Source organism: Cervus elaphus, chromosome 22, assembly GCF_910594005.1.
Source record: "Cervus elaphus chromosome 22, mCerEla1.1, whole genome shotgun sequence".
Taxonomy (NCBI): domain Eukaryota; kingdom Metazoa; phylum Chordata; class Mammalia; order Artiodactyla; family Cervidae; genus Cervus; species Cervus elaphus.
In genome coordinates this window covers 71,546,090-71,572,227 of record NC_057836.1, presented here as the reverse complement: position 1 = coordinate 71,572,227, position 26,138 = coordinate 71,546,090, and positions in this window count along the sequence as shown.

Below are 26,138 nucleotides of genomic sequence, written 5' to 3'. Positions count from 1 at the left end.
CTCCAGAGGTACGCGGAGATCAGTGCCTCCAAAGGAGACGATGCCTGACTCCTCGTGAAACTTGATAGGAGTCCCAGGATTCCTGTGGCACGTGGAAAGGGACACTTGGTCTCCCGCTTCAGCTGGAGAGGCGTCCCAATTGCCCTGCCAAGCCTCGAGGAGAATCCAGAGTTGTCCCTCGCAACTCGGCAGGAGTCCTGACGTCGCTGAAGAAACACGTGGGTGGAAGGGCCATCCCCGTCGTAACTCGAGAATATACCCCAGGTTCCCGCCGCAACTCGAGAAAAACCATGAGACTTCCCCCTCGCCGCGAGATGAGGCCCGATTCCCCTGCACTGCGTGCAGAGCAATTCCGTGTTGCACATCACACATGAAAGGAGCCTTGATTTCCTTGATGGCACTCCAGAGAAACCCCAAGAACACTGTTTCAAGGCTAGAGGGATCCTGAGGTCACTGTAGCAACACGAAAGAGCTCCGTGGGCCAAAAATCAACTCGAGATGAGAGGTTAGTCCCTGGCTTCGTCTCCAGAGGAATACCACCTTACCACAAGCACCTCAAGAGGAGGCTTCTCTCAGCTCTAGGTATGTGAGAGGGACCCTGAGTTTGCGGCCTCAAGTGGAATGGACACCGCGATGCCCTGACGCGAAATAAGGCTGGATATCCCTTCAGTGACTTGAGTGCAGGCTCGTCTTGCATCTCCCAAGATGAAAGGATGTCTGAATCCCCTGTGGAGACCACAGAGAAAGACCTAGTTCCCCACCTCATCGCGACCGGAGGCCTCACATCCTTTGAAAATTCCAGAGGTACGCGGAGATCAGTGCCTCCAAAGGAGACGATGCCTGACTCCTCGTGAAACTTGATAGGAGTCCCAGGATTGCTGTGGCACGTGGAAAGGGACCCTTGGTCTCCCGCCTCAGCTGGAGAGGCGTCCCAATTGCCTTGCCAAGCCTCGAGGAGAATCCCGAGTTGTGTCTCGCAACTAGGCAAGAGTCCTGACGTGGCTGAACAAACACGTGTGTGGAAGGGCCATCACCGTCGTAACTCGAGAATATACCCCAGGTTCCCGCCGCAACTCGAGAAAAACCATGAGACTTCCCCCTCGCCGCGAGATGAGGCCCGATTCCCCTGCACTGCGTGCTGAGCAATTCTGTGTTGCACATCACACATGAAAGGAGCCTTGATTTCCTTCATGGCACTCCAGAGAAACCCCAAGAACACTGTTTCAAGGCTAGAGGGATCCTGAGGTCACTGTAGCAACACGAAAGAGCTCCGTGGACCAAAAATCAACTCGAGATGAGAGGTTAGTCCCTGGCTTCGACTCCAGAGGAATACCACCTTAACACAAGCACCTCAAGAGGAGGCTTCTCTCAGCTCTAGGTATGTGAGAGGGACCCTGAGTTTGCGGCCTCAAGTGGAATGGACGCCGCGATGCCCTGACGCGAAATAAGGCTGAATATCCCTGCAGTGACTTGAATGCAGGCTCGTCTTGCATCTCCCAAGAAGAAAGGATGTCTGAATCCCCTGTGGAGACCACAGAGAAACACCTAGTTCCCCACCTCATCGCGACCGGAGGCCTCACATCCTTTGAAAACTCCAGAGGTACGCGGAGATCAGTGCCTCCAAAGGAGACGATGCCTGACTCCTCGTGAAACTTGATAGGAGTCCCAGGATTCTTGTGGCACGTGGAAAGGGACCCTTGGTCTCCCGCCTCAGCTGGAGAGGCGTTCCAATTGCCCTGCCAAGCCTCGAGGAGAATCCCGAGTTGTCCCTCACAACTAGGCAGGAGTCCTGACGTGGCTGAACAAACACGTGGGTGGAAGGGCCATCCCCGTCGTAACTCGAGAATATACCCCAGGTTCCCGCCGCAACTCGAGAAAAACCATGAGACTTCCCCCTCGATGCGAGATGAGGCCCGATTCCCCTGTACTGCGTGCAGAGCAATTCCGTCTTGCACATCACACATGAAAGGAGCCTTGATTTCCTTGATGGCACTCCAGAGAAACCCCAAGAACACTGTTTCAAGGATAGAGGGATCCTGAGGTCACTGTAGCAACACGTAAGAACTCTGTGGACGAAAAATCAAGTCGAAAAGAGAGGTTAGTCCCTGGATTCGTCTCCAGAGGAATACCACCTTACCACAAGCACCTCAAGAGGAGGCTTCTCTCAGCTCTAGGTATGTGATAGGGACCCTGAGTTTGCGGCCTCAAGTGGAATGGACACCGCGATGCCCTGACTCGAAATAAGGCTGGATATCCCTGCAGTGACTTCAATGCAGGCTCGTCTTGCATCTCCCAGGACGAAAGGATGTCTGAATCCCCTGTGGAAAGCACAGAGAAAGACTTAGTTCCCCACCTCATCGCGATCGATAGCCTCACATCCTTTGAAAACTCCAGAGGTACGCGGAGATCAGTGCCTCCAAAGGAGACGATGCCTGACTCCTCGTGAAACTTGATAGGAGTCCCAGGATTCCTGTGGCACTTGGAAAGGGACACTTGGTCTCCCGCCTCAGCTGGAGAGGCGTCCCAATTGCCCTGCCAAGCCTCGAGGAGAATCCAGAGTTGTCCCTCGCAACTAGGCAGGAGTCCTGACGTCGCTGAAGAAACACGTGTGTGGAAGGGCCATCCCCGTCGTAACTCGAGAATATACCCCAGGTTCCCGCCGCAACTCGAGAAAAACCATGAGACTTCCCCCTCGCCGCGAGATGAGGCCCGATTCCCCTGCACTGCGTGCAGAGCAATTCTGTGTTGCACATCACACATGAAAGGAGCCTTGATTTCCTTCATGGCACTCCAGAGAAACCCCAAGAACACTGTTTCAAGGCTAGAGGGATCCTGAGGTCACTGTAGCAACACGAAAGAGCTCCGTGGACCAAAAATCAACTCGAGATGAGAGGTTAGTCCCTGGCTTCGACTCCAGAGGAATACCACCTTACCACAAGCACCTCAAGAGGAGGCTTCTCTCAGCTCTAGGTATGTGAGAGGGACCCTGAGTTTGCGCCCTCAAGTGGAATGGACACCGCGATGCCCTGACTCGAAATAAGGCCGGATATCCCTGCAGTGACTGGAATGCAGGCTCGTCTTGCATCTCCCAAGACGAAAGGGTGTCTGAATCCCCTGTGGAGACCACAGAGAAAGACCTAGTTCCCCACCTCATCACGACAGGAGGCCTCAAATCCTTTGAAAACTCCAGAGGTATGCGGAGATCAGTGCCTCCAAAGGAGACGATGCCTGACTCCTCGTGAAACTTGATAGGAGACCCAGGATTCCTGTGGCACGTGGAAAGGGACCCTTGGTCTCCTGTCTCAGCTGGAGAGGCGTCCAAATTGCCCTGCCAAGCCTCGAGGAGAATCCCGAGTTGTCCCTCGCAACTAGGCAGGAGTCCTGACATGGCTGAACACACACGTGTGTGGAAGGGCCATCCCCGTCGTAACTCGAGAATATACCCCAGGTTCCCGCCGCAACTCGAGAAAAACCATGAGACTTCCCCCTCGCCGCGAGATGAGGCCCGATTCCCCTGCACTGCGTGCTGAGCAATTCTGTGTTGCACATCACACATGAAAGGAGCCTTGATTTCCTTCATGGCACTCCAGAGAAACCCCAAGAACACTGTTTCAAGGCTAGAGGGATCCTGAGGTCACTGTAGCAACACGAAAGAGCTCCGTGGACCAAAAATCAACTCGAGATGAGAGGTTAGTCCCTGGCTTCGACTCCAGAGGAATACCACCTTAACACAAGCACCTCAAGAGGAGGCTTCTCTCAGCTCTAGGTATGTGAGAGGGACCCTGAGTTTGCGGCCTCAAGTGGAATGGACGCCGCGATGCCCTGACGCGAAATAAGGCTGAATATCCCTGCAGTGACTTGAATGCAGGCTCGTCTTGCATCTCCCAAGAAGAAAGGATGTCTGAATCCCCTGTGGAGACCACAGAGAAACACCTAGTTCCCCACCTCATCGCGACCGGAGGCCTCACATCCTTTGAAAACTCCAGAGGTACGCGGAGATCAGTGCCTCCAAAGGAGACGATGCCTGACTCCTCGTGAAACTTGATAGGAGTCCCAGGATTCTTGTGGCACGTGGAAAGGGACCCTTGGTCTCCCGCCTCAGCTGGAGAGGCGTTCCAATTGCCCTGCCAAGCCTCGAGGAGAATCCCGAGTTGTCCCTCACAACTAGGCAGGAGTCCTGACGTGGCTGAACAAACACGTGGGTGGAAGGGCCATCCCCGTCGTAACTCGAGAATATACCCCAGGTTCCCGCCGCAACTCGAGAAAAACCATGAGACTTCCCCCTCGATGCGAGATGAGGCCCGATTCCCCTGTACTGCGTGCAGAGCAATTCCGTCTTGCACATCACACATGAAAGGAGCCTTGATTTCCTTGATGGCACTCCAGAGAAACCCCAAGAACACTGTTTCAAGGATAGAGGGATCCTGAGGTCACTGTAGCAACACGAAAGAACTCTGTGGACGAAAAATCAAGTCGAAAAGAGAGGTTAGTCCCTGGATTCGTCTCCAGAGGAATACCACCTTACCACAAGCACCTCAAGAGGAGGCTTCTCTCAGCTCTAGGTATGTGATAGGGACCCTGAGTTTGCGGCCTCAAGTGGAATGGACACCGCGATGCCCTGACTCGAAATAAGGCTGGATATCCCTGCAGTGACTTCAATGCAGGCTCGTCTTGCATCTCCCAGGACGAAAGGATGTCTGAATCCCCTGTGGAAAGCACAGAGAAAGACTTAGTTCCCCACCTCATCGCGATCGATAGCCTCACATCCTTTGAAAACTCCAGAGGTACGCGGAGATCAGTGCCTCCAAAGGAGACGATGCCTGACTCCTCGTGAAACTTGATAGGAGTCCCAGGATTCCTGTGGCACTTGGAAAGGGACACTTGGTCTCCCGCCTCAGCTGGAGAGGCGTCCCAATTGCCCTGCCAAGCCTCGAGGAGAATCCAGAGTTGTCCCTCGCAACTAGGCAGGAGTCCTGACGTCGCTGAAGAAACACGTGTGTGGAAGGGCCATCCCCGTCGTAACTCGAGAATATACCCCAGGTTCCCGCCGCAACTCGAGAAAAACCATGAGACTTCCCCCTCGCCGCGAGATGAGGCCCGATTCCCCTGCACTGCGTGCAGAGCAATTCTGTGTTGCACATCACACATGAAAGGAGCCTTGATTTCCTTCATGGCACTCCAGAGAAACCCCAAGAACACTGTTTCAAGGCTAGAGGGATCCTGAGGTCACTGTAGCAACACGAAAGAGCTCCGTGGACCAAAAATCAACTCGAGATGAGAGGTTAGTCCCTGGCTTCGACTCCAGAGGAATACCACCTTACCACAAGCACCTCAAGAGGAGGCTTCTCTCAGCTCTAGGTATGTGAGAGGGACCCTGAGTTTGCGCCCTCAAGTGGAATGGACACCGCGATGCCCTGACTCGAAATAAGGCCGGATATCCCTGCAGTGACTGGAATGCAGGCTCGTCTTGCATCTCCCAAGACGAAAGGGTGTCTGAATCCCCTGTGGAGACCACAGAGAAAGACCTAGTTCCCCACCTCATCACGACAGGAGGCCTCAAATCCTTTGAAAACTCCAGAGGTATGCGGAGATCAGTGCCTCCAAAGGAGACGATGCCTGACTCCTCGTGAAACTTGATAGGAGACCCAGGATTCCTGTGGCACGTGGAAAGGGACCCTTGGTCTCCTGTCTCAGCTGGAGAGGCGTCCAAATTGCCCTGCCAAGCCTCGAGGAGAATCCCGAGTTGTCCCTCGCAACTAGGCAGGAGTCCTGACATGGCTGAACACACACGTGTGTGGAAGGGCCATCCCCGTCGTAACTCGAGAATATACCCCAGGTTCCCGCCGCAACTCGAGAAAAACCATGAGACTTCCCCCTCGCCGCGAGATGAGGCCCGATTCCCCTGCACTGCGTGCTGAGCAATTCTGTGTTGCACATCACACATGAAAGGAGCCTTGATTTCCTTCATGGCACTCCAGAGAAACCCCAAGAACACTGTTTCAAGGCTAGAGGGATCCTGAGGTCACTGTAGCAACACGAAAGAGCTCCGTGGACCAAAAATCAACTCGAGATGAGAGGTTAGTCCCTGGCTTCGACTCCAGAGGAATACCACCTTACCACAAGCACCTCAAGAGGAGGCTTCTCTCAGCTCTAGGTATGTGAGAGGGACCCTGAGTTTGCGGCCTCAAGTGGAATGGACGCCGCGATGCCCTGACGCGAAATAAGGCTGAATATCCCTGCAGTGACTTGAATGCAGGCTCGTCTTGCATCTCCCAAGAAGAAAGGATGTCTGAATCCCCTGTGGAGACCACAGAGAAACACCTAGTTCCCCACCTCATCGCGACCGGAGGCCTCACATCCTTTGAAAACTCCAGAGGTACGCGGAGATCAGTGCCTCCAAAGGAGACGATGCCTGACTCCTCGTGAAACTTGATAGGAGTCCCAGGATTCTTGTGGCACGTGGAAAGGGACCCTTGGTCTCCCGCCTCAGCTGGAGAGGCGTTCCAATTGCCCTGCCAAGCCTCGAGGAGAATCCCGAGTTGTCCCTCACAACTAGGCAGGAGTCCTGACGTGGCTGAACAAACACGTGGGTGGAAGGGCCATCCCCGTCGTAACTCGAGAATATACCCCAGGTTCCCGCCGCAACTCGAGAAAAACCATGAGACTTCCCCCTCGATGCGAGATGAGGCCCGATTCCCCTGTACTGCGTGCAGAGCAATTCCGTCTTGCACATCACACATGAAAGGAGCCTTGATTTCCTTGATGGCACTCCAGAGAAACCCCAAGAACACTGTTTCAAGGATAGAGGGATCCTGAGGTCACTGTAGCAACACGAAAGAACTCTGTGGACGAAAAATCAAGTCGAAAAGAGAGGTTAGTCCCTGGATTCGTCTCCAGAGGAATACCACCTTACCACAAGCACCTCAAGAGGAGGCTTCTCTCAGCTCTAGGTATGTGATAGGGACCCTGAGTTTGCGGCCTCAAGTGGAATGGACACCGCGATGCCCTGACTCGAAATAAGGCTGGATATCCCTGCAGTGACTTCAATGCAGGCTCGTCTTGCATCTCCCAGGACGAAAGGATGTCTGAATCCCCTGTGGAAAGCACAGAGAAAGACTTAGTTCCCCACCTCATCGCGATCGATAGCCTCACATCCTTTGAAAACTCCAGAGGTACGCGGAGATCAGTGCCTCCAAAGGAGACGATGCCTGACTCCTCGTGAAACTTGATAGGAGTCCCAGGATTCCTGTGGCACTTGGAAAGGGACACTTGGTCTCCCGCCTCAGCTGGAGAGGCGTCCCAATTGCCCTGCCAAGCCTCGAGGAGAATCCAGAGTTGTCCCTCGCAACTAGGCAGGAGTCCTGACGTCGCTGAAGAAACACGTGTGTGGAAGGGCCATCCCCGTCGTAACTCGAGAATATACCCCAGGTTCCCGCCGCAACTCGAGAAAAACCATGAGACTTCCCCCTCGCCGCGAGATGAGGCCCGATTCCCCTGCACTGCGTGCAGAGCAATTCTGTGTTGCACATCACACATGAAAGGAGCCTTGATTTCCTTCATGGCACTCCAGAGAAACCCCAAGAACACTGTTTCAAGGCTAGAGGGATCCTGAGGTCACTGTAGCAACACGAAAGAGCTCCGTGGACCAAAAATCAACTCGAGATGAGAGGTTAGTCCCTGGCTTCGACTCCAGAGGAATACCACCTTACCACAAGCACCTCAAGAGGAGGCTTCTCTCAGCTCTAGGTATGTGAGAGGGACCCTGAGTTTGCGCCCTCAAGTGGAATGGACACCGCGATGCCCTGACTCGAAATAAGGCCGGATATCCCTGCAGTGACTGGAATGCAGGCTCGTCTTGCATCTCCCAAGACGAAAGGGTGTCTGAATCCCCTGTGGAGACCACAGAGAAAGACCTAGTTCCCCACCTCATCGCGACAGGAGGCCTCAAATCCTTTGAAAACTCCAGAGGTATGCGGAGATCAGTGCCTCCAAAGGAGACGATGCCTGACTCCTCGTGAAACTTGATAGGAGACCCAGGATTCCTGTGGCACGTGGAAAGGGACCCTTGGTCTCCTGTCTCAGCTGGAGAGGCGTCCAAATTGCCCTGCCAAGCCTCGAGGAGAATCCCGAGTTGTCCCTCGCAACTAGGCAGGAGTCCTGACATGGCTGAACACACACGTGTGTGGAAGGGCCATCCCCGTCGTAACTCGAGAATATACCCCAGGTTCCCGCCGCAACTCGAGAAAAACCATGAGACTTCCCCCTCGCCGCGAGATGAGGCCCGATTCCCCTGCACTGCGTGCAGAGCAATTCCGTGTTGCACATCACACATGAAAGGAGCCTTGATTTCCTTGATGGCACTCCAGAGAAATCCCAAGAACACTGTTTCAAGGCTAGAGGGATCCTGAGGTCACTGTAGCAACACGAAAGAGCTCCGTGGACCAAGAATCAACACGAGATGAGAGGTTAGTCCCTGGCTTCGACTCCTGAGGAATACCACCTTACCACAAGCACCTCAAGAGGAGGCTTCTCTCAGCTCTAGGTATGTGAGAGGGACCCTGAGTTTGCGGCCTCAAGTGGAATGGACACCGCGATGCCCTGACTCGAAATAAGGCTGGATATCCCTGCAGTGACTTGAATGCAGGCTCGTCTTGCATCTCCCAAGATGAAAGGATGTCTGAATCCCCTGTGGAGACCACAGAGAAAGACCTAGTTCCCCACCTCATCGCGACCGGAGGCCTCACATCCTTTGAAAACTCCAGAGGTACGCGGAGATCAGTGCCTCCAAAGGAGACGATGCCTGACTCCTCGTGAAACTTGATAGGAGTCCCAGGATTCTTGTGGCACGTGGAAAGGGACCCTTGGTCTCCCGCCTCAGCTGGAGAGGCGTTCCAATTGCCCTGCCAAGCCTCGAGGAGAATCCCGAGTTGTCCCTCGCAACTAGGCAGGAGTCTTGACGTGGCTGAACAAACACGTGGGTGGAAGGGCCATCCCCGTCGTAACTCGAGAATATACCCCAGGTTCCCGCCGCAACTCGAGAAAAACCATGAGACTTCCCCCTCGATGCGAGATGAGGCCCGATTCCCCTGTACGGCGTGCAGAGCAATTCCGTCTTGCACATCACACATGAAAGGAGCCTTGATTTCCTTGATGGCACTCCAGAGAAACCCCAAGAACACTGTTTCAAGGATAGAGGGATCCTGAGGTCACTGTAGCAACACGAAAGAACTCTGTGGACCAAAAATCAACTCGAAAAGAGAGGTTAGTCCCTGGATTCGTCTCCAGAGGAATACCACCTTACCACAAGCACCTCAAGAGGAGGCTTCTCTCAGCTCTAGGTATGTGAGAGGGACCCTGATTTTGCGGCCTCAAGTGGAATGGACACCGCGATGCCCTGACTCGAAATAAGGCCGGATATCCCTGCAGTGACTTCAATGCAGGCTCGTCTTGCATCTCCCAGGACGAAAGTATGTCTGAATCCCCTGTGGAAAGCACAGAAAAAGACTTAGTTCCCCACCTCATCGCGACCGATAGCCTCACATCCTTTGAAAACTCCAGAGGTACGCGGAGATCAGTGCCTCCAAAGGAGACGATGCCTGACTCCTCGTGAAACTTGATAGGAGTCCCAGGATTCCTGTGGCACGTGGAAAGGGACACTTGGTCTCCCGCCTCAGCTGGAGAGGCGTCCCAATTGCCCTGCCAAGCCTCGAGGAGAATCCAGAGTTGTCCCTCGCAACTAGGCAGGAGTCCTGACGTCGCTGAAGAAACACGTGGGTGGAAGGGCCATCCCCGTCGTAACTCGAGAATATACCCCAGGTTCCCGCCGCAACTCGAGAAAAACCATGAGACTTCCCCCTCGCCGCGAGATGAGGCCCGATTCCCCTGCACTGCGTGCAGAGCAATTCCGTGTTGCACATCACACATGAAAGGAGCCTTGATTTCCTTGATGGCACTCCAGAGAAACCCCAAGAACACTGTTTCAAGGCTAGAGGGATCCTGAGGTCACTGTAGCAACACGAAAGAGCTCCGTGGGCCAAAAATCAACTCGAGATGAGAGGTTAGTCCCTGGCTTCGTCTCCAGAGGAATACCACCTTACCACAAGCACCTCAAGAGGAGGCTTCTCTCAGCTCTAGGTATGTGAGAGGGACCCTGAGTTTGCGGCCTCAAGTGGAATGGACACCGCGATGCCCTGACGCGAAATAAAGCTGGATATCCCTTCAGTGACTTGAATGCAGGCTCGTCTTGCATCTCCCAAGATGAAAGGATGTCTGAATCCCCTGTGGAGACCACAGAGAAAGACCTAGTTCCCCACCTCATCGCGACCGGAGGCCTCACATCCTTTGAAAACTCCAGAGGTACGCGGAGATCAGTGCCTCCAAAGGAGACGATGCCTGACTCCTCGTGAAACTTGATAGGAGTCCCAGGATTCCTGTGGCACGTGGAAAGGGACCCTTGGTCTCCCGCCTCAGCTGGAGAGGCGTCCCAATTGCCTTGCCAAGCCTCGAGGAGAATCCCGAGTTGTGTCTCGCAACTAGGCAAGAGTCCTGACGTGGCTGAACAAACACGTGTGTGGAAGGGCCATCCCCGTCGTAACTCGAGAATATACCCCAGGTTCCCGCCACAACTCGAGAAAAACCATGAGACTTCCCCCTCGCCGCGAGATGAGGCCCGATTCCCCTGCACTGCGTGCAGAGCAATTCTGTGTTGCACATCACACATGAAAGGAGCCTTGATTTCCTTCATGGCACTCCAGAGAAACCCCAAGAACACTGTTTCAAGGCTAGAGGGATCCTGAGGTCACTGTAGCAACACGAAAGAGCTCCGTGGACCAAAAATCAACTCGAGATGAGAGGTTAGTCCCTGGCTTCGACTCCAGAGGAATACCACCTTACCACAAGCACCTCAAGAGGAGGCTTCTCTCAGCTCTAGGTATGTGAGAGGGACCCTGAGTTTGCGCCCTCAAGTGGAATGGACACCGCGATGCCCTGACTCGAAATAAGGCCGGATACCCCTGCAGTGACTAAAATGCAGCCTCGTCTTGCATCTCCCAAGACGAAAGGGTGTCTGAATCCCCTGTGGAGACCATAGAGAAAGACCTAGTTCCCCACCTCATCGCGACAGGAGGCCTCAAATCCTTTGAAAACTCCAGAGGTATGCGGAGATCAGTGCCTCCAAAGGAGACGATGCCTGACTCCTCGTGAAACTTGATAGGAGACCCAGGATTCCTGTCGCACGTGGAAAGGGACCCTTGGTCTCCCGTCTCAGCTGGAGAGGTGTCCCAATTGCCCTGCAAAGCCTCGAGGAGAATCCCGAGTTGTCCCTCGCAACTAGGCAGAAGTCCTGACATGGCTGAACACACACGTGTGTGGAAGGGCCATCCCCGTCGGAACTCGAGAATATACCCCAGGTTCCCGCCGCAACTCGAGAAAAACCATGAGACTTCCACCTCTCCGCAAAATGAGGCCCGATTCCCCTGCGCTGCGTGCAGAGCAATTCCGTCTTGCACATCACACATGAAAGGAGCCTTGATTTCCTTGATGGCACTCCAGAGAAACCCCAAGAACACTGTTTCAAGGCTAGAGGGATCCTGAGGTCACTGTAGCAACACGAAAGAGCTCCGTGGACCAAGAATCAACACGAGATGAGAGGTTAGTCCCTGGCTTCGACTCCTGAGGAATACCACCTTACCACAAGCACCTCAAGAGGAGGCTTCTCTCAGCTCTAGGTATGTGAGAGGGACCCTGAGTTTGCGGCCTCAAGTGGAATGGACACCGCGATGCCCTGACTCGAAATAAGGCCGGATATCCCTGCAGTGACTTGAATGCAGGCTCGTCTTGCATCTCCCAAGAAGAAAGGATGTCTGAATCCCCTGTGGAGACCACAGAGAAAGACCTAGTTCCCCACCTCATCGCGACCGGAGGCCTCACATCCTTTGAAAACTCCAGAGGTACGCGGAGATCAGTGCCTCCAAAGGAGACGATGCCTGACTCCTCGTGAAACTTGATAGGAGTCCCAGGATTCCTGTGGCACTTGGAAAGGGACACTTGGTCTCCCGCCTCAGCTGGAGAGGCGTCCCAATTGCCCTGCCAAGCCTCGAGGAGAATCCAGAGTTGTCCCTCGCAACTAGGCAGGAGTCCTGACGTCGCTGAAGAAACACGTGGGTGGAAGGGCCATCCCCGTCGTAACTCGAGAATATACCCCAGGTTCCCGCCGCAACTCGAGAAAAACCATGAAACTTCCCCCTCGCTGCGAGATGAGGCCCGATTCCCCTGCACTGCGTGCAGAGCAATTCCGTGTTGCACATCACACAAGAAAGGAGCCTTGATTTCCTTGATGGCACTCCAGAGAAACCCCAAGAACACTGTTTCAAGGCTAGAGGGATCCTGAGGTCACTGTAGCAACACGAAATAGCTCCGTGGGCCAAAAATCAACTCGAGATGAGAGGTTAGTCCCTGGCTTCGACTCCAGAGGAATACCACCTTAACACAAGCACCTCAAGAGGAGGCTTCTCTCAGCTCTAGGTATGTGACAGGGACCCTGAGTTTGCGGCCTCAAGTGGAATGGACACCGCGATGCCCTGACTCGAAATAAGGCCTGATATCCCTGCAGTGACTGGAATGCAGGCTCGTCTTGCATCTCCCAAGACGAAAGGGTGTCTGAATCCCCTGTGGAGACCACAGAGAAAGACCTAGTTCCCCACCTCATCGCGACCGGAGGCCTCACATCCTTTGAAAACTCCAGAGGTACGCGGAGATCAGTGCCTCCAAAGGAGACGATGCCTGACTCCTCGTGAAACTTGATAGGAGTCCCAGGATTCCTGTGGCACGTGGAAAGGGAGCCTTGGTCTCCCGCCTCAGCTGGAGAGGCGTCCCAATTGCCTTGCCAAGCCTCGAGGAGAATCCCGAGTTGTGTCTCGCAACTAGGCAAGAGTCCTGACGTGGCTGAACAAACACGTGTGTGGAAGGGCCATCCCCGTCGTAACTCGAGAATATACCCCAGGTTCCCGCCGCAACTCGAGAAAAACCATGAGACTTCCCCCTCGCCGCGAGATGAGGCCCGATTCCCCTGCACTGCGTGCAGAGCAATTCTGTGTTGCACATCACACATGAAAGGAGCCTTGATTTCCTTCATGGCACTCCAGAGAAACCCCAAGAACACTGTTTCAAGGCTAGAGGGATCCTGAGGTCACTGTAGCAACACGAAAGAGCTCCGTGGACCAAGAATCAACACGAGATGAGAGGTTAGTCCCTGGCTTCGACTCCTGAGGAATACCACCTTACCACAAGCACCTCAAGAGGAGGCTTCTCTCAGCTCTAGGTATGTGAGAGGGATCCTGAGTTTGCGGCCACAAGTGGAATGGACACCGCGATGCCCTGAGTCGAAATAAGGCCGGATATCCCTGCAGTGACTTCAATGCAGGCTCGTCTTGCATCTCCCAGGACGAAAGGATGTCTGAATCCCCTGTGGAAAGCACAGAGAAAGACTTAGTTCCCCACCTCATCGCGACCGATAGCCTCACATCATTTGAAAACTCCAGAGGTACGCGGAGATCAGTGCCTCCAAAGGAGACGATGCCTGACTTCTCGTGAAACTTGATAGGAGTCCCAGGATTCCTGTGGCACTTGGAAAGGGACACTTGGTCTCCCGCCTCAGCTGGAGAGGCGTCCCAATTGCCCTGCCAAGCCTCGAGGAGAATCCCGAGTTGTCCCTCGCAACTAGGCAGGAGTCCTGACGTCGCTGAAGAAACACGTGGGTGGAAGGGCCATCCCCGTCGTAACTCGAGAATATACCCCAGGTTCCCGCCGCAACTCGAGAAAAACCATGAGACTTCCCCCTCGCTGCGAGATGAGGCCCGATTCCCCTGCACTGCGTGCAGAGCAATTCCGTGTTGCACATCACACATGAAAGGAGCCTTGATTTCCTTGATGGCACTCCAGAGAAACCCCAAGAACACTGTTTCAAGGCTAGAGGGATCCTGAGGTCACTGTAGCAACACGAAAGAGCTCCGTGGGGAAAAAATCAACTCGAGATGAGAGGTTAGTCCCTGGCTTCGACTCCAGAGGAATACCACCTTACCACAAGCACCTCAAGAGGAGGCTTCTCTCAGCTCTAGGTATGTGAGAGGGACCCTGAGTTTGCGGCCTCAAGTGGAATGGACACCGCGATGCCCTGACGCGAAATAAGGCTGGATATCCCTGCAGTGACTTGAATGTAGGCTCGTCTTGCATCTCCCAAGATGAAAGGATGTCTGAATCCCCTGTGGAGACCACAGAGAAAGACCTAGTTCCCCACCTCATCGCGACCGGAGGCCTCACATCCTTTGAAAACTCCAGAGGTACGCGGAGATCAGTGCCTCCAAAGGAGACGATGCCTGACTCCTCGTGAAACTTGATAGGAGTCCCAGGATTCCTGTGGCACGTGGAAAGGGACCCTTGGTCTCCCGCCTCAGCTGGAGAGGCGTCACAATTGCCTTGCCAAGCCTCGAGGAGAATCCCGAGTTGTGTCTCGCAACTAGGCAAGAGTCCTGACGTGGCTGAACAAACACGTGTGTGGAAGGGCCATCCCCGTCGTAACTCGAGAATATATCCCAGGTTCCCACCGCAACTCGAGAAAAACCATGAGATTTCCCCTCGCCGCGAGATGAGGCCCGATTCCCCTGCACTGCGTGCAGACCAATTCTGTGTTGCACATCACACATGAAAGGAGCCTTGATTTCCTTCATGGCACTCCAGAGAAACCCCAAGAACACTGTTTCAAGGCTAGAGTGATCCTGAGGTCACTGTAGCAACACGAAAGAGCTCCGTGGACCAAAAATCAACTCGAGATGAGAGGTTAGTCCCTGGCTTCGACTCCAGAGGAATACCACCTTACCACAAGCACCTCAAGAGGAGGCTTCTCTCAGCTCTAGGTATGTGAGAGGGACCCTGAGTTTGCGGCCTCAAGTGGAATGGACACCGCGATGCCCTGACGCGAAATAAGGCCGGATATCCCTGCAGTGACTGAAATGCAGCCTCGTCTTGCATCTCCCAAGACGAAAGGGTGTCTGAATCCCCTGTGGAGACCACAGAGAAAGACCTAGTTCCCCACCTCATCGCGACCGATAGCCTCACATCCTTTGAAAACTCCAGAGGTACGCGGAGATCAGTGCCTCCAAAGGAGACGATGCCTGACTTCTCGTGAAACTTGATAGGAGTCCCAGGATTCCTGTGGCACTTGGAAAGGGACACTTGGTCTCCCGCCTCAGCTGGAGAGGCGTCCCAATTGCCCTGCCAAGCCTCGAGGAGAATCCCGAGTTGTCCCTCGCAACTAGGCAGGAGTCCTGACGTCGCTGAAGAAACACGTGGGTGGAAGGGCCATCCCCGTCGTAACTCGAGAATATACCCCAGGTTCCCGCCGCAACTCGAGAAAAACCATGAGACTTCCCCCTCGCTGCGAGATGAGGCCCGATTCCCCTGCACTGCGTGCAGAGCAATTCCGTGTTGCACATCACACATGAAAGGAGCCTTGATTTCCTTGATGGCACTCCAGAGAAACCCCAAGAACACTGTTTCAAGGCTAGAGGGATCCTGAGGTCACTGTAGCAACACGAAAGAGCTCCGTGGGGAAAAAATCAACTCGAGATGAGAGGTTAGTCCCTGGCTTCGACTCCAGAGGAATACCACCTTACCACAAGCACCTCAAGAGGAGGCTTCTCTCAGCTCTAGGTATGTGAGAGGGACCCTGAGTTTGCGGCCTCAAGTGGAATGGACACCGCGATGCCCTGACGCGAAATAAGGCTGGATATCCCTGCAGTGACTTGAATGTAGGCTCGTCTTGCATCTCCCAAGATGAAAGGATGTCTGAATCCCCTGTGGAGACCACAGAGAAAGACCTAGTTCCCCACCTCATCGCGACCGGAGGCCTCACATCCTTTGAAAACTCCAGAGGTACGCGGAGATCAGTGCCTCCAAAGGAGACGATGCCTGACTCCTCGTGAAACTTGATAGGAGTCCCAGGATTCCTGTGGCACGTGGAAAGGGACCCTTGGTCTCCCGCCTCAGCTGGAGAGGCGTCACAATTGCCTTGCCAAGCCTCGAAGAGAATCCCGAGTTGTGTCTCGCAACTAGGCAAGAGTCCTGACGTGGCTGAACAAACACGTGTGTGGAAGGGCCATCCCCGTCGTAACTCGAGAATATACCCCAGGTTCCCACCGCAACTCGAGAAAAACCATGAGATTTCCCCTCGCCGCGAGATGAGGCCCGATTCCCCTGCACTGCGTGCAGACCAATTCTGTGTTGCACATCACACATGAAAGGAGCCTTGATTTCCTTCATGGCACTCCAGAGAAACCCCAAGAACACTGTTTCAAGGCTAGAGTGATCCTGAGGTCACTGTAGCAACACGAAAGAGCTCCGTGGACCAAAAATCAACTCGAGATGAGAGGTTAGTCCCTGGCTTCGACTCCAGAGGAATACCACCTTACCACAAGCACCTCAAGAGGAGGCTTCTCTCAGCTCTAGGTATGTGAGAGGGACCCTGAGTTTGCGGCCTCAAGTGGAATGGACACCGCGATGCCCTGACGCGAAATAAGGCCGGATATCCCTGCAGTGACTGAAATGCAGCCTCGTCTTGCATCTCCCAAGACGAAAGGGTGTCTGAATCCCCTGTGGAGACCACAGAGAAAGACCTAGTTCCCCACCTCATCGCGACAGGAGGCCTCAAATCCTTTGAAAACTCCAGAGGTATGCGGAGATCAGTGCCTCCAAAGGAGACGATGCCTGACTCCTCGTGAAACTTGATAGGAGACCCAGGATTCCTGTGGCACGTGGAAAGGGACCCTTGGTCTCCCGTCTCAGCTGGAGAGGCGTTCCAATTGCCCTGCAAAGCCTCGAGGAGAATCCCGAGTTGTCCCTCGCAACTAGGCAGGAGTCCTGACATGGCTGAACACACACGTGTGTGGAAGGGCCATCCCCGTCGTAACTCGAGAATATACCCCAGGTTCCCGCCGCAACTCGAGAAAAACCATGAGACTTCCACCTCACTGCGAGATGAGGCCCGATTCCCCTGCACTGCGTGCAGAGCAATTCCGTGTTGCACATCACACATGAAAGGAGCCTTGATTTCCTTGATGGCACTCCAGAGAAACCCCAAGAACACTGTTTCAAGGCTAGAGGGATCCTGAGGTCACTGTAGCAACACGAAAGAGCTCCGTGGGCCAAAAATCAACTCGAGATGAGAGGTTAGTCCCTGGCTTCGACTCCAGAGGAATACCACCTTAACACAAGCACCTCAAGAGGAGGCTTCTCTCAGCTCTAGGTATGTGAGAGGGACCCTGAGTTTGCGGCCTCAAGTGGAATGGACACCGTGATGCCCTGACGCGAAATAAGGCTGGATATCCCTGCAGTGACTTGAATGCAGGCTCGTCTTGCATTTCCCAAGATAAAAGGATGTCTGAATCCCCTGTGGAGACCACAGAGAAAGACCTAGTTCCCCACCTCATCGCGACCGGAGGCCTCACATCCTTTGAAAACTCCAGAGGTACGCGGAGATCAGTGCCTCCAAAGGAGACGATGCCTGACTCCTCGTGAAACTTGATAGGAGTCCCAGGATTCCTGTGGCATGTGGAAAGGGACCCTTGGTCTCCCGCATCAGCTGGAGAGGCGTCCCAATTGCCTTGCCAAGCCTCGAGGAGAATCCCGAGTTGTGTCTCGCAACTAGGCAAGAGTCCTGACGTGGCTGAACAAACACGTGTGTGGAAGGGCCATCCCCATCGTAACTCGAGAATATACCCCAGGTTCCCGCCGCAACTCGAGAAAAACCATGAGACTTCCCCCTCGCCGCGAGATGAGGCCCGATTCCCCTGCACTGCGTGCAGAGCAATTCTGTGTTGCACATCACACATGAAAGGATCCTTGATTTCCTTCATGGCACTCCAGAGAAACCCCAAGAACACTGTTTCAAGGCTAGAGGGATCCTGAGGTCACTGTAGCAACACAAAAGAGCTCCGTGGACCAAAAATCAACTCGAGATGAGAGGTTAGTCCCTGGCTTCGACTCCAGAGGAATACCACCATACCACAAGCACCTCAAGAGGAGGCTTCTCTCAGCTCTAGGTATGTGAGAGGGACCCTGAGTTTGTGGCCTCAAGTGGAATGGACACCGCGATGCCCTGACTCGAAATAAGGCCGGATATCCCTGCAGTGACTGGAATGCAGGCTTGTCTTGCATCTCCCAAGACGAAAGGGTGTCTGAATCCCCTGTGGAGACCACAGAGAAAGACCTAGTTCCCCACCTCATCGCGACAGGAGGCCTCAAATTCTTTGAAAACTCCAGAGGTATGCGGAGATCAGTGCCTCCAAAGGAGACGATGCCTGACTCCTCGTGAAACTTGATAGGAGACCCAGGATTCCTGTGCCACGTGGAAAGGGACACTTGGTCTCCCGTCTCAGCTGGAGAGGCATCCCAATTGCCCTGCCAAGCCTCGAGGAGAATCCCGAGTTGTCCCTCGCAACTAGGCAGGAGTCCTGACATGGCTGAACACACACGTGTGTGGAAGGGCCATCCCCGTCGTAACTCGTGAATATACCCCAGGTTCCCGCCGCAACTCGAGAAAAACCATGAGACTTCCCCCTCTCCGCAAAATGAGGCCCGATTCCCCTGCACTGTGTGCAGAGCAATTCCGTCTTGCACATCACACATGAAAGGAGCCTTGGTTTCCTTGATGGCACTCCAGAGAAACCCCAAGAACACTGTTTCAAGGATAGAGGGATCCTGAGGTCACTGTAGCAACACGAAAGAACTCTGTGGACGAAAAATCAAGTCGAAAATAGAGGTTAGTCCCTGGATTCGTCTCCAGAGGAATACCACCTTACCACAAGCACCTCAAGAGGAGGCTTCTCTCAGCTTTAGGTATGTGATAGGGACCCTGAGTTTGCGGCCTCAAGTGGAATGGACACCGCGATGCCCTGACTCGAAATAAGGCTGGATATCCCTGCAGTGACTTCAATGCAGGCTCGTCTTGCATCTCCCAGGACGAAAGGATGTCTGAATCCCCTGTGGAAAGCACAGAGAAAGACTTAGTTCCCCACCTCATCGCGATCGATAGCCTCACATCCTTTGAAAACTCCAGAGGTACGCGGAGATCAGTGCCTCCAAAGGAGACGATGCCTGACTCCTCGTGAAACTTGATAGGAGTCCCAGGATTCCTGTGGCACTTGGAAAGGGACACTTGGTCTCCCGCCTCAGCTGGAGAGGCGTCCCAATTGCCCTGCCAAGCCTCGAGGAGAATCCAGAGTTGTCCCTCGCAACTAGGCAGGAGTCCTGACGTCGCTGAAGAAACACGTGTGTGGAAGGGCCATCCCCGTCGTAACTCGAGAATATACCCCAGGTTCCCGCCGCAACTCGAGAAAAACCATGAGACTTCCCCCTCGCCGCGAGATGAGGCCCGATTCCCCTGCACTGCGTGCAGAGCAATTCTGTGTTGCACATCACACATGAAAGGAGACTTGATTTCCTTCATGGCACTCCAGAGAAACCCCAAGAACACTGTTTCAAGGCTAGAGGGATCCTGAGGTCACTGTAGCAACACGAAAGAGCTCCGTGGACCAAAAATCAACTCGAGATGAGAGGTTAGTCCCTGGCTTCGACTCCAGAGGAATACCACCTTACCACAAGCACCTCAAGAGGAGGCTTCTCTCAGCTCTAGGTATGTGAGAGGGACCCTGAGTTTGCGCCCTCAAGTGGAATGGACACCGCGATGCCCTGACTCGAAATAAGGCCGGATATCCCTGCAGTGACTGGAATGCAGGCTCGTCTTGCATCTCCCAAGACGAAAGGGTGTCTGAATCCCCTGTGGAGACCACAGAGAAAGACCTAGTTCCCCACCTCATCGCGACAGGAGGCCTCAAATCCTTTGAAAACTCCAGAGGTATGCGGAGATCAGTGCCTCCAAAGGAGACGATGCCTGACTCCTCGTGAAACTTGATAGGAGACCCAGGATTCCTGTGGCACGTGGAAAGGGACCCTTGGTCTCCCGTCTCAGCTGGAGAGGCGTCCCAATTGCCCTGCAAAGCCTCGAGGAGAATCCCGAGTTGTCCCTCGCAACTAGGCAGGAGTCCTGACATGGCTGAACACACACGTGTGTGGAAGGGCCATCCCCGTCGTAACTCGAGAATATACCCCAGGTTCCCGCCGCAACTCGAGAAAAACCATGAGACTTCCCCCTCGCCGCGAGATGAGGCCCGATTCCCCTGCACTGCGTGCAGAGCAATTCCGTGTTGCACATCACACATGAAAGGAGCCTTGATTTCCTTGATGGCACTCCAGAGAAACCCCAAGAACACTGTTTCAAGGCTAGAGGGATCCTGAGGTCACTGTAGCAACACGAAAGAGCTCCGTGGACCAAGAATCAACACGAGATGAGAGGTTAGTCCCTGGCTTCGACTCCTGAGGAATACCACCTTACCACAAGCACCTCAAGAGGAGGCTTCTCTCAGCTCTAGGTATGTGAGAGGGACCCTGAGTTTGCGGCCTCAAGTGGAATGGACACCGCGATGCCCTGACGCGAAATAAGGCTGGATATCCCTGCAGTGACTTGAATGCAGGCTCGTCTTGCATCTCCCAAGATGAAAGGATGTCTGAATCCCCTGTGGAGACCACAGAGAAAGACCTAGTTCCCCACCTCATCGCGACCGGAGGCCTCACATCCTTTGAAAACTCCAGAGGTACGCGGAGATCAGTGCCTCCAAAGGAGACGATGCCTGACTCCTCGTGAAACTTGATAGGAGTCCCAGGATTCTTGTGGCACGTGGAAAGGGACCCTTGGTCTCCCGCCTCAGCTGGAGAGGCGTTCCAATTGCCCTGCCAAGCCTCGAGGAAAATCCCGAGTTGTCCCTCACAACTAGGCAGGAGTCCTGACGTGGCTGAACAAACACGTGGGTGGAAGGGCCATCCCCGTCGTAACTCGAGAATATACCCCAGGTTCCCGCCGCAACTCGAGAAAAACCATGAGACTTCCCCCTTGATGCGAGATGAGGCCCGATTCCCCTGTACTGCGTGCAGAGCAATTCCGTGTTGCACATCACACATGAAAGGAGCCTTGATTTCCTTGATGGCACTCCAGAGAAACCCCAAGAACACTGTTTCAAGGATAGAGCGATCCTGAGGTCACTGTAGCAACTCGAAAGAACTCTGTGGACCAAAAATCAACTCGAAAAGAGAGGTTAGTCCCTGGATTCGTCTCCAGAGGAATACCACCTTACCACAAGCACCTCAAGAGGAGGCTTCTCTCAGCTCTAGGTATGTGAGAGGGACCCTGATTTTGCGGCCTCAAGTGGAATGGACACCGCGATGCCCTGACTCGAAATAAGGCCGGATATCCCTGCAGTGACTTCAATGCAGGGTCGTCTTGCATCTCCCAGGACGAAAGGATGTCTGAATCCCCTGTGGAAAGCACAGAAAAAGACTTAGTTCCCCACCTCATCGCGACCGATAGCCTCACATCCTTTGAAAACTCCAGAGGTACGCGGAGATCAGTGCCTCCAAAGGAGACGATGCCTGACTCCTCGTGAAACTTGATAGGAGTCCCAGGATTCCTGTGGCACGTGGAAAGGGACACTTGGTCTCCCGCCTCAGCTGGAGAGGCGTCCCAATTGCCCTGCCAAGCATCGAGGAGAATCCAGAGTTGTCCCTCGCAACTAGGCAGGAGTCCTGACGTCGCTGAAGAAACACGTGGGTGAAAGGGCCATCCCCGTCGTAACTCGAGAATATACCCCAGGTTCCCGCCGCAACTCGAGAAAAACCATGAGACTTCCCCCTCGCCGCGAGATGAGGCCCGATTCCCCTGCACTGCGTGCAGAGCAATTCCGTGTTGCACATCACACATGAAAGGAGCCTTGATTTCCTTGATGGCACTCCAGAGAAACCCCAAGAACACTGTTTCAAGGCTAGAGGGATCCTGAGGTCACTGTAGCAACACGAAAGAGCTCCGTGGGCCAAAAATCAACTCGAGATGAGAGGTTAGTCCCTGGCTTCGACTCCAGAGGAATACCACCTTACCACAAGCACCTCAAGAGGAGGCTTCTCTCAGCTCTAGGTATGTGAGAGGGACCCTGAGTTTGCGGCCTCAAGTGGAATGGACACCGCGATGCCCTGACGCGAAATAAGGCTGGATATCCCTTCAGTGACTTGAATGCAGGCTCGTCTTGCATCTCCCAAGATGAAAGGATGTCTGAATCCCCTGTGGAGACCACAGAGAAAGACCTAGTTCCCCACCTCATCGCGACTGGAGGCCTCACATCCTTTGAAAACTCCAGAGGTACGCGGAGATCAGTGCCTCCAAAGGAGACGATGCCTGACTCCTCGTGAAACTTGATAGGAGTCCCAGGATTCCTGTGGCACGTGGAAAGGGACCCTTGGTCTCCCGCCTCAGCTGGAGAGGCGTCCCAATTGCCTTGCCAAGCCTCGAGGAGAATCCCGAGTTGTGTCTCGCAACTAGGCAAGAGTCCTGACGTGGCTGAACAAACACGTGTGTGGAAGGGCCATCCCCGTCGTAACTCGAGAATATACCCCAGGTTCCCGCCACAACTCGAGAAAAACCATGAGACTTCCCCCTCGCCGCGAGATGAGGCCCGATTCCCCTGCACGGCGTGCAGAGCAATTCTGTGTTGCACATCACACATGAAAGGAGCCTTGATTTCCTTCATGGCACTCCAGAGAAACCCCAAGAACACTGTTTCAAGGCTAGAGGGATCCTGAGGTCACTGTAGCAACACGAAAGAGCTCCGTGGACCAAAAATCAACTCGAGATGAGAGGTTAGTCCCTGGCTTCGACTCCAGAGGAATACCACCTTACCACAAGCACCTCAAGAGGAGGCTTCTTTCAGCTCTAGGTATGTGAGAGGGACCCTGAGTTTGCGGCCTCAAGTGGAATGGACACCGCGATGCCCTGACTCGAAATAAGGCCGGATATCCCTGCAGTGACTGAAATGCAGCCTCGTCTTGCATCTCCCAAGACGAAAGGGTGTCTGAATCCCCTGTGGAGACCACAGAGAAAGACCTAGTTCCCCACCTCATCGCGACAGGAGGCCTCAAATCCTTTGAAAACTCCAGAGGTATGCGGAGATCAGTGCCTCCAAAGGAGACGATGCCTGACTCCTCGTGAAACTTGATAGGAGACCCAGGATTCCTGTCGCACGTGGAAAGGGACCCTTGGTCTCCCGTCTCAGCTGGAGAGGTGTCCCAATTGCCCTTGCAAAGCCTCGAGGAGAATCCCGAGTTGTCCCTCGGAACTAGGCAGGAGTCCTGACATGGCTGAACACACACGTGTGTGGAAGGGCCATCCCCGTCGGAACTCGAGAATATACCCCAGGTTCCCGCCGCAACTCGAGAAAAACCATGAGACTTCCCCCTCTCTGCAAAATGAGGCCCGATTCCCCTGCGCTGCGTGCAGAGCAATTCCGTCTTGCACATCACACATGAAAGGAGCCTTGATTTCCTTGATGGCACTCCAGAGAAACCCCAAGAACACTGTTTCAAGGCTAGAGGGATCCTGAGGTCACTGTAGCAACACGAAAGAGCTCCGTGGACCAAGAATCAACACGAGATGAGAGGTTAGTCCCTGGCTTCGACTCCTGAGGAATACCACCTTACCACAAGCACCTCAAGAGGAGGCTTCTCTCAGCTCTAGGTATGTGAGAGGGACCCTGAGTTTGCGGCCTCAAGTGGAATGGACACCGCGATGCCCTGACTCGAAATAAGGCCGGATATCCCTGCAGTGACTTGAATGCAGGCTCGTCTTGCATCTCCCAAGAAGAAAGGATGTCTGAATCCCCAGTGGAGACCACAGAGAAAGACCTAGTTCCCCACCTCATCGCGACCGGAGGCCTCACATCCTTTGAAAACTCCAGAGGTACGCGGAGATCAGTGCCTCCAAAGGAGACGATGCCTGACTCCTCGTGAAACTTGATAGGAGTCCCAGGATTCCTGTGGCACTTGGAAAGGGACACTTGGTCTCCCGCCTCAGCTGGAGAGGCGTCCCAATTGCCCTGCCAAGCCTCGAGGAGAATCCAGAGTTGTCCCTCGCAACTAGGCAGGAGTCCTGACGTCGCTGAAGAAACACGTGTGTGGAAGGGCCATCCCCGTCGTAACTCGAGAATATACCCCAGGTTCCCGCCGCAACTCGAGAAAAACCATGAAACTTCCCCCTCGCTGCGAGATGAGGCCCGATTCCCCTGCACTGCGTGCAGAGCAATTCCGTGTTGCACATCACACATGAAAGGAGCCTTGATTTCCTTGATGGCACTCCAGAGAAACCCCAAGAACACTGTTTCAAGGCTAGAGGGATCCTGAGGTCACTGTAGCAACACGAAATAGCTCCGTGGGCCAAAAATCAACTCGAGATGAGAGGTTAGTCCCTGGCTTCGACTCCAGAGGAATACCACCTTAACACAAGCACCTCAAGAGGAGGCTTCTCTCAGCTCTAGGTATGTGACAGGGACCCTGAGTTTGCGGCCTCAAGTGGAATGGACACCGCGATGCCCTGACGCGAAATAAGGCTGGATATCCCTGCAGTGACTTGAATGCAGGCTCGTCTTGCATCTCCCAAGATAAAAGGATGTCTGAATCCCCTGTGGAGACCACAGAGAAAGACCTAGTTCCCCACCTCATCGCGACCGGAGGCCTCACATCCTTTGAAAACTCCAGAGGTACGCGGAGATCAGTGCCTCCAAAGGAGACGATGCCTGACTCCTCGTGAAACTTGATAGGAGTCCCAGGATTCCTGTGGCACGTGGAAAGGGAGCCTTGGTCTCCCGCCTCAGCTGGAGAGGCGTCCCAATTGCCTTACCAAGCCTCGAGGAGAATCCCGAGTTGTGTCTCGCAACTAGGCAAGAGTCCTGACGTGGCTGAACAAACACGTGTGTGGAAGGGCCATCCCCGTCGTAACTCGAGAATATACCCCAGGTTACCGCCGCAACTCGAGAAAAACCATGAGACTTCCCCCTCGCCGCGAGATGAGGCCCGATTCCCCTGCACTGCGTGCAGAGCAATTCTGTGTTGCACATCACACATGAAAGGAGCCTTGATTTCCTTCATGGCACTCCAGAGAAACCCCAAGAACACTGTTTCAAGGCTAGAGGGATCCTGAGGTCACTGTAGCAACACGAAAGAGCTCCGTGGACCAAGAATCAACACGAGATGAGAGGTTAGTCCCTGGCTTCGACTCCTGAGGAATACCACCTTACCACAAGCACCTCAAGAGGAGGCTTCTCTCAGCTCTAGGTATGTGAGAGGGATCCTGAGTTTGCGGCCTCAAGTGGAATGGACACCGCGATGCCCTGAGTCGAAATAAGGCCGGATATCCCTGCAGTGACTTCAATGCAGGCTCGTCTTGCATCTCCCAGGACGAAAGGATGTCTGAATCCCCTGTGGAAAGCACAGAGAAAGACTTAGTTCCCCACCTCATCGCGACCGATAGCCTCACATCATTTGAAAACTCCAGAGGTACGCGGAGATCAGTGCCTCCAAAGGAGACGATGCCTGACTTCTCGTGAAACTTGATAGGAGTCCCAGGATTCCTGTGGCACTTGGAAAGGGACACTTGGTCTCCCGCCTCAGCTGGAGAGGCGTCCCAATTGCCCTTCCAAGCCTCGAGGAGAATCCCGAGTTGTCCCTCGCAACTAGGCAGGAGTCCTGACGTCGCTGAAGAAACACGTGGGTGGAAGGGCCATCCCCGTCCTAACTCGAGAATATACCCCAGGTTCCCGCCGCAACTCGAGAAAAACCATGAGACTTCCCCCTCGCTGCGAGATGAGGCCCGATTCCCCTGCACTGCGTGCAGAGCAATTCCGTGTTGCACATCACACATGAAAGGAGCCTTGATTTCCTTGATGGCACTCCAGAGAAACCCCAAGAACACTGTTTCAAGGCTAGAGGGATCCTGAGGTCACTGTAGCAACACGAAAGAGCTCCGTGGGGAAAAAATCAACTCGAGATGAGAGGTTAGTCCCTGGCTTCGACTCCAGAGGAATACCACCTTACACAAGCACCTCAAGAGGAGGCTTCTCTCAGCTCTAGGTATGTGAGAGGGACCCTGAGTTTGCGGCCTCAAGTGGAATGGACACCGCGATGCCCTGACTCGAAATAAGGCCGGATATTCCTGC